Source organism: Bos indicus, chromosome 1 (genome assembly GCF_029378745.1).
Source record: "Bos indicus isolate NIAB-ARS_2022 breed Sahiwal x Tharparkar chromosome 1, NIAB-ARS_B.indTharparkar_mat_pri_1.0, whole genome shotgun sequence".
In the NCBI taxonomy this organism is placed as follows: domain Eukaryota; kingdom Metazoa; phylum Chordata; class Mammalia; order Artiodactyla; family Bovidae; genus Bos; species Bos indicus.
In genome coordinates this window covers 46,171,693-46,186,579 of record NC_091760.1, presented here as the reverse complement: position 1 = coordinate 46,186,579, position 14,887 = coordinate 46,171,693, and the positions used below count along the sequence as shown (strand labels likewise).

Here is a 14,887-nt window from a genome sequence, read left to right as displayed (position 1 = left end):
ACCAGACGACCTGACCTGCCTCTTTGAGAAATCTGTATTTAGGTCAGGAAGCAACAGTTAGAACTAGACATGGAACAACAGACTGGTTCCAAAAAGGAAAAGGAGAACGTCAAGGCTGTATATTGTCACCCTGCTTATTTAACCTATATGCAGAGTACATCATGAGAAAGGCTGGGCTGGAGGAAGCACAAGCTGGAATCAAGATTGCCGGGAGAAATATCAATAACCTCAGATATGCATATGACACCACCCTTATGGCAGAAAATGAAGAGGAACTAAAGAGCCTCTTGATGAAAGTGAAAGAGGACAGTGAAAATGTTGGCTTAAAGCTCTCAGCATTCAGAAAACTAAGATCATGGCATCTGGTCCCATCACTTCATGCAAAATAGATGGGGAAATAGTGGGAACAGTGGCTGACTTTATTTTACTGGGCTCCAAAATCATTGCAGATGGTGATTGAAGCCATGAAATTAAAAGACACTTACTCCTCAGAAGAAAAATTATGACCAATCTAGACAGCATATTAAAAAGCAGTGATGTTACTTTGTCAACAATGGTCCTTCTAGTCAAGGCTATGGTTTTTCCAGTAGTCATGTATGGATGTGAGAGTTGGACTATAGAGAAAGCTGAATACTGAAGAACTGATGGTTTTGAACTGTTGTGTTGGAGAAGAGTCTTGACAGTCCCTTGGACAGCAAGGAGATCCAATCAGTTCATCCTTAAGGAAATCAGTCCTGAATATTTATTGGAAGGACTAATGCTGAAGCTGAAGCTCCAATACTTTGGCCACCTGATGCAAAGAACTGACTCATTTGAAAGAGACCCTAATGCTGGGAAAGATTGAAGGCAGGAGGAGAAGGGAACGACAGAGGATAAGATTATTGGATGGTATCACCGACTCAATGGACATGAGTTTGGCTGAACTCTGGGAGTTGGTGATGGACAGGGAGACCTGGAATGCTGAGGTTCATGTGCTTGCTAAGAGTTGGACACAATTGAGCGACTGAACTGAACTGAACATTTCATTGTCGGGTTATACCACGGTTTATTCATCCATTCTACTTAAGCTATCTACTTAAGGACATCTTGATTGCTTCCAGGCTTTGGCAAACATGAATAAAGATGTGAATAGCATCCAAGTATAGATTTTTGTGTGGATGTAAATTTTCAATTTATTCAGGTAAATCTCAAGGAGCATGATTACCGGATCACAGATAAAAGTATATTTAGTTTTGTAAGAAACTACCAAATTGTGTTCCAAAGTCGCCTTACCATTTTGCATTCCTACCAGTAATGAACGAAAACTACTGTTGCTCCATTCTTCCCAGCATTTCATGGTATCAGTGTTCTAGTCACTGGCTATTTTGATAGGTATGTACTAGTATCTCACTGTTATTCTAATTTGCATTTCCCTGATGTTATATGCTTTTGAACTGTGGTATTGGAGAAGACTCTTGAGAGTCCCTTGGACTGCAAGGAAATCCAACCAGTCCATTCTGAAGGAGATCAGCCCTGGGATTGCTTTGGAAGGAATGATGCTAAAGCTGAAACTCCAGTACTTTGGCCATCTCATGAGAAGAGTTGACTCATTGGAAAAGACTCTGATGCTGGGAGGGGTTGGGGGCAGGAGGAGAAGGGGACGACAGAGGATTAGATGGCTGGATGACATCACTGACTCGATGGATGTGAGTCTGAGTGAACTCCGGGAGTTGGTGATGGACAGGGAGGCCTGGCGTGCTGTGATTCATGGGGTCACAAAGAGTCGGACATGACTGAGCGGCTGAACTGAACTGAACTGAAAGTAAAACGAGACTAGGAATGTTCAGGCCTGCTTGAGACTGATTTTTCAGAGGATATTTCTTATTGTCTACCCTTTGAGCCTACACCTCAGAGAAGGTTTCTCTCTATGCTCTTGATGCTGTCTTAGCATTAAACTGGTGGTGGTGTTTGTTCAGTTCAGTTCAGTCACTCAGTTGTGTCTGACTCTTTGTGACCCCATGGACTGCAGCACTCTAGGCTTCCCTTGTCCTTCACCAACTCCTGAAGCTTGCTCAAAATTATGTTCATCAAGTCGGTGATGCCATCCAACCATCTTATCCTCTGTTGTGTCCTTCTCCTCCTGCCTTCAATCTTTCCCAGCATCAGGGTCTTTCCCAATGAGTCACTTCTTCATATCAGGTGGCCAGAGTATTGGAGTTTCAGCTTCAGGATCGGTCCTTCCAATGAACACTCAGGACCCATATCCTTTAGGATTGACTAGTTTGATCTCCTTTCAGTCCAAGGGACTCTCAAGAGTCTTTGCCAACACCACAGTTCAAAAGCATCAATTCTTCAATGATCAGCTTTGTTTATACTCCAACTCTCACATCCATAAACAACTACTAAAAAACCATAGCTTTGCATAGACAGACCTTTGTTGGCAAAGTAATGTTCTGCTCTTTAATATATTGTCCACATTGGTCATAGCTTTTCTTCCAAGGAGCAAGTGTATTTTAATTTCATGGCTACAGTCACCAACTGCAGTGATTTGGAGCCCAAGAAAATAAAGTCGGATTGTTTCTATTGTTTCCCCATCTTCTTGCCATAAAGTAATGGGACTGGATGCTATGATCTTCGTTTTCTGAATGTTGAGTTTTAAGCCAACATTTTCACTCTCCTCTTTCACTTTCATCAAGAGGCTCTTTAGTTCTTTTTCACTTTCTGCCATAAGGGTGGTGTCATCTGCATATCTGAGGTTGTTGATATTTCTCCCTGCAATCTTGATGCCAGCTTGTGCTTCATCCAGACTGGCATTTTGCATGATATACTCTGCATATAAGTTAAATAAGCAGGGCAACAATATGCAGCCTTGACGTACTCCTTTCCCAATTTGGAACTAGTCTGTTTTTCCATATCTGGTTCTGTTGCTTCTTGACCTGCATACAGATTTCTTAGGAGGCAGGTCAGGTGGTCTGGTATTCCCATCTCTTGAAGAATTTTCCACGGTTTGTTGTGATCCACACAGTCAAAGGCTTTGACATAGTCAATAAAGCAAAGGTAGATGTTTTTCAGGAACTCTCTTGCTTTTTCAATGATATTCAGCACTTATTGGACAGTTGCCAGGGGGCTTAGGCAGGTTCCCTCTTTTGCTCTGATCCCTGGGTCTTAAGAATGAGGTCTGCCCCTCCTCTATCCAGGGATGAAGTATGTTCTTCTGTTCCTTTCTCCCAGCTTCAGTGTCTCTTCACCTGTGCTCTAGGGCATCAAGCTCATCTTCCCTTCACCCCCAGGAAGTCCGTCTTGTGTTCCACAGGAAAGATAGAAGAGAATGACCTGGATGGTACTTTATGACTTTCCCTCAGTGACTGCTCTAACACTCCTCCCAACCCCTAACTCCCATCCCAGTCTTGCACAATAAAGGAGGTTTTCTCAGGACCCTCTCACTACTTTCAGTCTTTCCTGTAAGCAACCATGAAAGTCATGGAGAAGAGCCCACAAGTGGTTGCAAATTCTTCTTGTATCTGCAGCTCTCAAGGGTTTTATATTCTCTCTCTCTCTCTTTTTTAATATAAATTTATTTATTTTAATTGGAGGTTAATTACTTTACAATATTGTATTGGTCTTGCCATACATCAACATGAATCCACCACAGGTATACACGTGTTCCCCATCCCGAACCCCCCTCTCTCCTCCCTCCCCATACCATCCCTCTGGGTCATCCCAGTACATCAGCCCCAAGCAACCAGTACCATGCATCGAACCTGGACTGGCGATTCATTTCACACATGATATTATACATGTTTCAATGCCATTCTTCCAAATCATCCCACCCTGGCCCTCTCCCACAGAGTCCAAAAGACTGTTCTATACATCTGTATCTCTTTTGCTGTCTCGCATATGGGGTTATTGTTACCATATTTCTAAATTCCATATATATGCTTTAGTATACTGTATTGGTGTTTTTCTTTCTGGCTTATTTCACTCTGTATAATACGCTCCAGTTTCATCCACCTCATTAGAACTGATTCAAATGTATTCTATTTAATGGCTGAGTAATACTCCATTGTGTATATGTACCACAGCTTTCTTATTCATTCATCTGCTGATGGACATCTAGGTTGCTTCCATGTCCTGGCTATTATAAACAGTGCTGTGATGAACAATGGGGTACATGTGTCTCTTTCAATTCTGGTTTCCTCAGTGCGTATGCCCAGCAGTGGGACTGCTGGGTCATAAGGCAGTTCTATTTCCAGTTTTTTAAGGAATCTCCACACTGTTCTCCATAGTGGCTGTACTAGTTTGCATTCCCACCAACAGTGTAAGAGGGTTCCCTTTTCTCCACACCCTCTCCAGCATTTATTGCTTGTAGACTTTTGGATCGCAGCCATTCTGACTGGCATGAAATGGTACCTCATAGTGGTTTTGATGTGCATTTCTCTGATAATGAGTGATGTTGAGCATCTTTGCATGTGTTTGTTAGCCATCTGTATGTCTTCTTTGGAGAAATGTCTATTTAGTTCTTTGGCTCATTTTTTTTTTTTTTTTGGCCATTTCCATTGGCTGGCTGGAGGCTCTTCCACTAAAGGCTCCCATGGTTTCCACTGGATCATTTTTCTTGCCAGACTTAGTTCGTTTTCAGCCTGAAGAATCACCTCTTCTATTTGGTCACCCTGCAGTCGCTCTTCTAGTTTTTTAACATCAGGTTCCTCATGTGGAGTTTCACAAACAGCCAGTCCCACCAGGCCAGTGGTCTTCTTCAGCAAGCCCGCCATGACAGCGCCGAGAAGCCTGGACCTGGCCCATTTTTTGATTGGGTCATTTATTTTTCTGGAATTGAGCTTCAGGAGTTGCTTGTATAGTTTTGAGATTAGTTGTTTGTCAGTTGCTTCATTTGTTATTATTTTCTCCCATTCTGAAGGCTGTCTGTTCACCTTGCTTGTAGTTTTCTTTGTTGTGCAGAAGCTTTTAAGTTAAATTAGGTCCCATTTGTTTATTTTTGCTTTTATTTCCAATATCCTGGGAGGTGGGTCATAGAGGATCCTGCTGTGATGTATGTCGGAGAGTGTTTTGCCTATGTTCTCCTCTAGGAGTTTTATAGTTTCTGGTCTTACGTTGAGATCTTTAATCCATTTTGAGTTTATTTTTGTGTATGGTCTTAGAAAGTGCTCTAGTTCCATTCTTTTACAAGTGGTTGACCAGTTTTCCCAGCACCACTTGTTAAAGAGATTGTCTTTAATCCATTGTATATTCTTGCCTCCTTTGTCAAAGATAAGGTGTCCATAGGTATGTGGGTTTATCTCTGGGCTTTCTATTTTGTTCCATTGATCTATATTTCTGTCTTTGTGCCAGTACCATACTGTCTTGATGACTGTGGCTTTGTAGTAGAGCCTGAAGTCAGGCAGGTTGATTCCTCCAGTTCCATTCTTCTTTCTCAAGATTGCTTTGGCTATTCGAGGTTTTTTGTATTTCCATACAAATTGTGAGATTATTTGTACTAGCTCTGTGAAACATACCGTTGGTAGCTTGATAGGGATTGCATTGAATCTATAGATTGCTTTGGGTAGTATACTCATTTTCATTATATTGATTCTTCCGATCCATGAACATGGTATATTTCTCCATCTATTAGTGTCCTCTTTGATTCTCTCTCTTTTATTTTTTTTTTTTTTAACTCAAGGGTTCTCTAGTCTATTGATAGCCCACAATAGGCCTTTAAGAATTCATTACAACTTTTAACCAAATTCTTCGTACTAGTTTCTATGGCATCCAGTGACATCTCTCTTTGGAAATGCTTGTCTTTTCTTAGATTTCACATTTCCTTACAACCTCAGCTCTTTGATTATATTTTTGTGCTGTGCTTTGTGCTTAGTCACTCAGTCGTGTCCGACTCTTTGTGAATCCATGGACTATAGCCCACCAGGCTTCTCTGTCCCTAGGGAGTCTCCATGTAAGAATACTGGAGTGGGTTGCCATATCCTTCTCCAGCGAATCTTTCCAACCCAGGGATTGAACCCACATCTCCCACATTTCAGGCAGATTCTTTATGGTCTGAGCACCAGGGAAGCCCAAGCCTGCAAATTTGAAGATTAGGGATAATTTTTTGGTAGTCATAAGGATAGAAACCATGTTTTGTACAGCTTTCTACATCCTAAGTGCAAGTCAGACTTTCAGTGTTTTAGACAAGTTTTGGAATGCTTCTATACTATATTTCTATTTTTAAAATATAGGTATGTATACCCTTTTCAGGCTTTCCTGGTGACTCAGACGATAATGTAGCTGATATGTGGGAGACATGGGTCAATCCCTGAACTAGGAAGATCCCCTGGAAAAGGGATTGACTATCCACTCCAGTATTTTTGCCTGGATAATTCCATGGACAAAGGAGCCTGGCAGACTATAGTCTACTGGGCTTCCCTGGTAGCTTAGTTGGTAAAGAATCCACCTGCAATGCAGGAGACCCCGGTTTGATTTCTGGGTTGGGAAGATCTCCTGGAGGAGGGCATGGCAACCCACCCTGGTATTCTGGCCTGGAGAATCCCCATGGCAGGCTACAGTCCATGGGGTTGCAGAGTTGGACATGACTAAGCACACACTCTTTTAATTAGTTTTCCCAATAAAGTACATTAGAGAATATTTGTCATATGGCAGTATTATCCTGAATAAAAATACTGAATTGCTTGTCCCTCTGAGGACAAGTATCTTCAAGTGTACATTTTTTCTAATGGAGTGAGTCTGCAAAGAAAATGCTAGTGCCAGCTGTTGCTTTGTCTCTCTCTCTCACTCATATAATCCCTTATTCTATGTTTTATTTCTTTATTTCTGTTTGTAGCACCACCCACATGTTTCCCAGTTTGGACTATTTTTATGAGATATTCCACAAAAAATAATATGCAATTATTCTGAGTTCTAGCACAATCACCCTTTGCCATGAGCTGAGCTATGAGCAGCGAGGACCAGGATCACAGTTAAGGTTTAAATCTCCTTTGGCAAATAACTAACCATCCCTGGCTTCAGTTTCTTCATCTGTGTGGTTTTCCTCCATTCTTACTGGCTGCTCCTTAGTTTCCTTTGCTGATTCATCCTCACTTTACCAACCTCTTTAATTGGAACATCCCAAGATTGAGTTTTGAATCTCTTGTCTATCTTCTTATCCCCTGGTTATCTCATCTAATCTAGTGACTTTGAATACTATCTAAATACTAATAAAGTGGAAATTTTACATTTTCATTCGTTACCCTGTGTTCCACTTCAGATCCATTTATTCAAGTCTCTACTCAATGTCTCCACTTGACTTTTAATAGACATGGAGGTTTCAGCACATCTAAAACTAAGCTCTTGAGTCCATTCTGCAATTTACTTCCCTACAGTCTTTCTCAACTCAGTTAAAGAAAACTCCATCTTTCCATTCACTCAGGTTGAAAAAAATAGAAACGTTTTAAATTTTTATTTATTTTTTTATTGAAGGATGATTGCTTTACAGAATTTTGTTGTTTTCTGTCAAACTTCAACATGAATCAGCCATAGGTATACACATATCCCTTTTGAACCTCTCTCCCATATCCCTCTAACCCCTCTAGGTTGATACAGAGCCTCTGTTTGAGTTTCCTAAGCCATACAGCAAATTCCCCTTGGCTCTCTATTTTACATATGGTAATGTAAATTTCCATGCTACTCTTCCATACATCTCACCCTCTCCTCCCCTCTCCCCATGTTCATAAGTCTATTCTCTATGTCTGTTTCTCCATTGCTGCCCTGCAAATAAATTCTTCAGAACTATTTTTCTAGATCCCTTATATATGTGATAGAATACAATATTTATCTTTTTCTTTTGACTTACTTCACTCTGTATAATAGGTTCTAGGTTTATCCACCTCATTAGAACTGACCCAAATGTGTTCATTTTTATGGCTGAGTAATATTCCATTGTATATATGTACCACAACTTCTTTATCCATTCATCTGTCAATGGACATCTAGGTTGCTTCCATGTTCTAGCTATTGTAAATAGTGCTGCAGTGAACAATGGGATACATGTGTCTTTTTTTCAGTTCTGGTTTCCTCAGGGTATATAACTAGGAGTGGGATTGCTGGGTCATATGGTGGTTTTATTCATAGTTTTTTTTTTAAGAAATCTCCATATTGTCAGTGACTGTATCAATTTACATTCCCACCAACAGTGCAAGAGTGTTCCCTTTTCTCCACACTCTCTCAAGAATTTATTGTTTGTAGACTTTTTGATGATGGCCTGGTGCCATCTGATGATTCTGACTGGTGCGAGGTGATATCTCATTGTAGTTTTGATTTGCATTTCTCCAATAATGAGTGAGAGGATGAGATGGTTGGATGGCATCATCAACTCAACAGATATGAGTTCGAGCAAGCTCCAGGAGTCAGTGATGGACAAGGAGGCCTGGTGTGCTGCAGTCCACGGGGTTGCAAAGAGTCAGACACGACTGAGTGACTGAACTGAACTGAATAATGAATGACGTTGAGCATCTTTTCATGTGTTTGGTAGCCATCTGTATGTCTTCTTTGAAGAAATGTCTGTTTAGGTCTTTTTCCCACTTTTTGATTGTGTGTGTTTTTTTTTTTTTTTTTCTGGTATTGAGTTCTATGAGCTGCTTGTATATTTTGGAAATTAATCCTTTGTCAGTTGTTTCATTTGCTATTATTTCTCCCATTCTAAGGGTTGTCTTTTCACCTTGCTTATAGTTTCCTTTGCTGTGCAAAAGCTTTTAAGTTTAATCAGGTTCCACTTATTTACTTTTGTTTTTATTTCCATTTCTGTAGGAGGTGGGTCATAGAGGATCTTGTTTTTATTTATGTCATTGAGTGTTCTGCCTCTGTTTTCCTCTAAGAGTTTTATAATTTCTGGTCTTACATTTAGGTCTTTAATCCATTTTGAGTTTATCTTTCTGTATGATGTTAGGAAGTGTTCTAATTTCATTCTTTTACATGTAGCTGTCCAGTTTTCCCAGCACCATTTATTGAAGAGGCTGTCTTTGCCCCATTGTATATTCTTGCCTCCTTTGTCAAAAGTAAGGTACCCATAGGTGCATGGGTTTATTTCTGGGCTTTCTATCTTGTTCCATTGGTCTATATTTCTGTTTTTGTGCCAGTACCATACTGTCTTGATGACTGTAACTTTGTAGTATAACCTGAAGCCAGGAGGTTGATTCCTCCAGCTCCATTCTTCTTTTTCAAGACTACTTTGGCTATTTGGGGTCTTTTGTGTTTCCATATGACTTGTGAAATTTTTTGTTCTAGTTCTGTGAAAAATGTCCTTGGTAATTTGATGGGGCTCACATTGAATCTGTAGATTGCATTTGGTAATATAGTCATTTTCACAATATTGATTCTTCCTACCCAGGAACATGGAATACCTCTCCATCTGTTTATGTCATCTTTGATTTCTTTCATTAGTGTCTTATAATTTTCTGTGTACAGTTCTTTTGTCTCCTTAGGTAAGTTCATCCCTATATACTTAATTCTTTTTGTTGCAATGGTGAATGGGATTGACTCCTTAATTTCTCTTTCTGATTTTTCATTGTTAGTATATAGAAATGCAAGTGATTTATGTGTATTTATTTTGTATCCTGCAACTTTGCTAAATTCACTGATTAGCTTTAGTGATTTTCTGATACTATCTTTAGGGTGTTCTATGTACAGTATCATGTCATCTGCAAACAGTGAGAGCTTTACTTCTTCTTTTCCCATCTGGATTCCTTTTATTTCTTTTTCTTCTCTGATTGTTGTAGCTAGGACTTTCAGAACTATGTTGAATAATAGTGGTGAAAGTGGACACCCTTTTCTTGTTTCTGATCTTAGGGGGAATGCTTTCAGTTTTTCAGCATTCAGAATAATGTTTCCTATGGGCTTTTTATATATGTACTTTACTGTGTTGAGGTAGGTTTCTTCTATGCCCATTTTTTGAAGAGTTTTAATTATAAATAGGTGCTGAATTTTGTCAAAGGCTTTTTCTGAATCTATTGAGATTATCATATGGTTTTTATCTTTCAATTTGTTAATAAGGTGTATCACATTGATTGATTTGCATCTATTGAATAATCCTTGCATTCCTGGAATAAACCCAAGTTGATCATTGTGTATGAGCTTTTTGATGTGTTGCTGAATTCTGTTTGCTAAAATTTTGTTGAGGATTTTTGCATCTATGTTCATCAGTGATATTGGCCTGTAGTTTTTTTTGTGTGTGTTGCCTTTGTCTGGTTTTGGTATCAGGGTGGTGGTGGCCTTGTAGAATGAGTTTGGAAGTTTTCCTTTCCCTGCAATTTTTTGAAAGAGTTTTAGAAGGATAGGCATTAGCTTTTCTCTAAATGTTTGATAGAATTCTCCTGTGAAGCCATCTGGGTCCTGGGCTTTTGTTTTTTTGGGAGATTTTTTATCACAGTTTCAATTTCAGTGCTTGTAATTGGGTTGTTCATAATTTCTATTTCTTCCTGGTTTGGTCTTGGAAGATTAAACTTTTCTAAGAATCTGTCCATTTCTTCCAGGTTATCCATTTTATTGCCATATAGTTGTTCATAATAGTCTCTTATAATCCTTTTTATTTCTGCATCGTCTGTTGTAATCTGTCCTTTTTCTAGTTTTGTTGATTTGATTCTTCTCTCTTTTTTTCTTGATGAGTCTGGCTAAAGGTTTGTTGATTTTGTTTATCTTCTCAAACAACCAGCTTTGAACCAGCTTTTAGTTTTCTTAATCTTTACATTGTTTCATTCATTTATTTTTCATTTATTTCTGCTTGGTTATTTATGATTTCTTTCCTACTAATTTTGGGTGTGTTTTTTTGTTATTGTTCTTTGAAAAATAAGTTGTTTTAGGTGTAAAGTTAGGTTGTCTACTCGGTGTTTTTCTTGTTTTTTTGAGGTAGGATTGTATTGCTATAAACTTCCCTCTTAGAACTGTTTTTGCTGCATCCCATAGGTTTTGAGTTGTCCTGTTTTCGTTGTCATTTGTTTCTAGAAATTTTTTGATTTCTCTTTTGATTTCTTCAGTAACTTGTTGGTTATTTAGAAATGTGTTGTTTAATCTCCATGTGTTTGTGTTTCTTACAGTTTTTTTTTTTTTCTTATAATTGATATCTAGTCTCATAGTGTTGTGGTTGGAGAAGATGCTTGATACAATTTCAGTTTTCTTAAATTTACTGAGGTTTGATTTGTGACCCAAGATGTGGTCTATCCTGGAGAATGTTCCATGTGCACTTGAGAATAAGGTGTATTCTTCTGCATTTGGATGGAATGTCCTGAATATATCAATGAGATTCATCTCATCTAATGTATCATTTAAGACTTGTGTTTTCTTATTAATTTTCTTTTTTAATAATATTTCCATTGGTGTTAATGGGGTGTTAAAGTCTCCTATTATTATTGTGTTACTCTCAATTTCTCCTTTTACATCTGTTAGTGTTTGTCTTATGTATTGAGGTGCTCCTATGTTGGGTGCATAGGTATTTACAATTGTTACATCTTCCTCTTGGATTAATCCCTTGATCATTATGTAGTGTCCTTCCTTATCTCTTGTAATATTCTTTATTTTAAGATCTATTTTGTCTGATATGAGGATTGCTACTCCAGCTTTCTTTTGCTTTCCATTTGCATGGAATATATTTTTCCATCTTCTCATTTTCAGTCTATATGTGTCCTTAGGTCTGAAATGGGTTTCTCATAGACAGCATATATATAGGTCTTGTTTTTGTATCCATTCAGCCAGTCTGTGTTTTTTGGTTAGAGCATTTAATCCATTTAGATTTAAAGTAATTATTGATATATATGTTCTTATTGCCATTTTCTTAATTGTTTGGGGTTGATTTTGTAGATCTTTTTTCTTCGCTTGTATTTCTTGGCTATCAAAGTCCCTTTGATATTTGTTGTAAAGCTGGTTTGGTGGTACTGAATTCTCTTAACTTCTGCATGTCTGAAAAGCTTTTTATTTCTCCATCAGTCTTGAATGAGATCCTTGCTGGGTACAGTAATCTTGGTTGTATACTTTTCCCTTTCAGTACTTTAAATATATCCTGTCATTCCCTTCTGGCCTGCAGAGCTTCTGCTGAAAGATCAGCTATTAAGCGTATGGGGTTTTACTTGTATGTTACTTGTTGCTTCTCCCTTGCTGCTTTTAGTATTCTTTCTCTGTATTTAATCTTTGTTAGTTTGATTAGTATGTGTCTTGCCGTGTTTCTCCTTGGATTTATCCTGTATGGGACTCTTGATTGACTATTTCCTTTTCCATATTGGGGAGATTTTCAACTATAATCTTTTCAAAATTTTCTTATACTCTTTCTTTTTCTCTTCTTCTTCTGTGATCCCTATAATTAGAATGTTGGTGCATTTGATATTGTCCCAGAGGTCTCTGAGTCTATCCTCAGTTCTTTTTATTCTTTTTACTTTATTCTGCTCTTCAGAAGTTATTTCCACCATTTTATCTTCCAGTTCACTGATTCGTTCTTCTACTTCAGATATTCTGCTATTGATTCCTTCTAGAGTGTTTTTAATTTCAGTAACTGTGTTGTTTGTTTCTGCATGTTTATTCTTTAATTCTTCTGGGTCTTTGTTAATTGATTCTTGCATCTCCTCCATTTTGTTTTCAAGATTTTTGATCATCTTTACTATCATTATTCTGAATTCCTTTTCAGGTAGTTTGCCTATTTCCTCTTCATTTATTTGGACTTCTGTGTTTCTAGTTTTTTCCTTCATTTTTGTAGTATTTATCTGCCTTTTCTTTTTTTTAATTTATTGTGTTTGAGGTCTCCTTTTCCCAGGCTTTAAGGTTGAATTTTTTCTTCCTTTTGGTTTCTGCCCTCCTAAGGTTGGTCCAGTGGTTTGTGTAAGCTTCAGATAGGTTGAGATTTGTGCTGAGATTTTTTTGTTTGTTTTTTCTAAAAAAAAAGTAGAGACATTTTTAACCCCCCCTTTTTTCTCATGAATATCACATTTGATTCACCAGCAAATATTTTCAGTTCTACTTTCACATTTTATCCTGAATTTTATTTCTCTATTTTTCTCACATTTTCTCCCATCCTGATTTACAATACCATCATCTCTCACTTGCATTATTGCTGTAGTGCCCTAACTAGTCTCCCTGCTTTTGCCTATCAGGATATGCTCAATACACCACTCACTCAGAGTTAATCAGTTAAAACATAAAGCATATCCTATCCTTCTTCTGCTCAGAACCCAAATAACTTACCATTTCAGAGTAAAGGTTCAAATCCTCCCTGCTGCGCTGCTGCTAAGTCACTTCAGTTATGTCTGACTCCGTGCGACCCCATAGACGGCAGCCCACCAGGCTCTGCCGTCTCTGGGATTCTCCAGGCAAGAACACTGGTGTGGGTTGCCATTTCCTTCTCCAATGCATGAAAGTGAAAAGTGAAAGTGAAGTCACTCAGTCATATCTGACTGTTCATGACCCCATGGACTGAAGCCTACCAGGCTCCTCTGTCCATGGGATTTTCCAGGCAAGAGCACTGGAGTGGGGTGCCATCGCCTTCTCCCCAAATCCTCCCTAGAAGGCTATATTTGTATGGCCCCATTACTTCTTTCTTTACCTCTTGCTCATCTTCTTATTGCCATGATAGCCACACACATCTTCCTTTCTCTGGGCCTTTGCTCTTGGTGTGATGTTCTTCAGCCTGTGATGTTCTTCCCCCATATATCTGAATGACTCACCTTCTCTTCTCCTTCAAATCTTTATCCTTAAACATATACTCTTAAACAAAGCCTTCTCTTTTCTAAGAGTGTATTTCCTCCCTGCCTGAGCCTTCCTAACTGCTTCCCTGATTTGCTTTCTCTCATAGCATCCATCTCCATCTACACTAGTCAGGATGGGCTAGATTATGCCTCTACAACAAAAACAACAACAAAACCCCAAATCTCAATGGCCTTAAAGTGGAAAAAATATACTTCTGGATCAATTTCATGTCCACTGATAATGGCCATGGCCTCTGTTCTTTGCAGTCATTCAAGGCCCAGGCCCCACCTGGTTAACTGGTGGAGAGTCTGGCACCAGCATTTCAACATGTTGGCCTAGAAGTGGCAAACAGTCCTCTTTGCTCACAATTTGTTGTGTGTGTTAGTTATTAAGTCATGTCCGACTCTTTGTGACTCTATGGACCATAGCCTGCCACACTCTTCTGTCCATGGAATTCTCCAGGCCAGAATACTGGAGTGGGTAGCCATTACCTTCTCCAGGGGATCTTCACGACCTAGGGATCAAGCCAGGGTCTCCCACATTGCAGGCATATTCTTTACCAACTGAGTCACCAGGGAAGCCCTGGTGGCTTTCTCATCAACAGCTAATTTCAAAGATATGGAAATTTCAAAGATATTTGAAATGGCTAACTTCAAAGTTATGGAAACATATACTCTCTCCTTGTGCTCAGGGACAGCAACTTGTTTCTTTCTTGGGCCCTATTTGTTGTTTTCCTGGGAAGTCAGCAAGACTTTTGAGTTAGAAATATACACCAGGGATATTCAGCATCACACCTGCCACCTCGTTCTGCCTGATGACACACATGTTGATTGCTCTCTGTGTGGTTACAGAGGCTTTTGCTGAGTTTATGAGGGGAGACAGGTCTTAGTTTCCTTTCCCAGCCCCTTGCCAGACAAGTTCTATGATTCTGTGGGAAAAAAAATAATAAAACCCACCAGAGTTAAAACATTAAAGAAATTACAAACATATTTTGCTTTTGCCTGAGGCTTGGTGGAAATGTGCCATTTCTGATAACAGTGAGAGCTGCTGATAGGTGTTTCTGGGTGTGCTTCTGTATCTAATGGGTTTGTGTGACACTTTATCTAGAACTTTAATTAGGGCCCAGAATTGTGGAGGAAAAGGGTTCACCATCCCTTGAATACTAATGCAGATTACTATCTTGCCTCCTTTAAAAAGATAACAT

General features: G+C 38.9%; 1 protein-coding gene and 1 pseudogene across 20 annotated transcripts in view; one reads left to right on the top strand and one right to left on the bottom strand.

The window, feature by feature from the left end:
- Positions 1 to 14,887, top strand: part of ABI3BP (ABI family member 3 binding protein) — a 293,142-nt gene that overhangs the window by 36,107 nt on the left and 242,148 nt on the right. The gene's annotated exons all lie outside the window — the stretch shown is intronic.
- On the bottom strand, positions 4,491 to 4,767 carry LOC139178773 (NADH dehydrogenase [ubiquinone] 1 alpha subcomplex subunit 5 pseudogene; annotated as a pseudogene).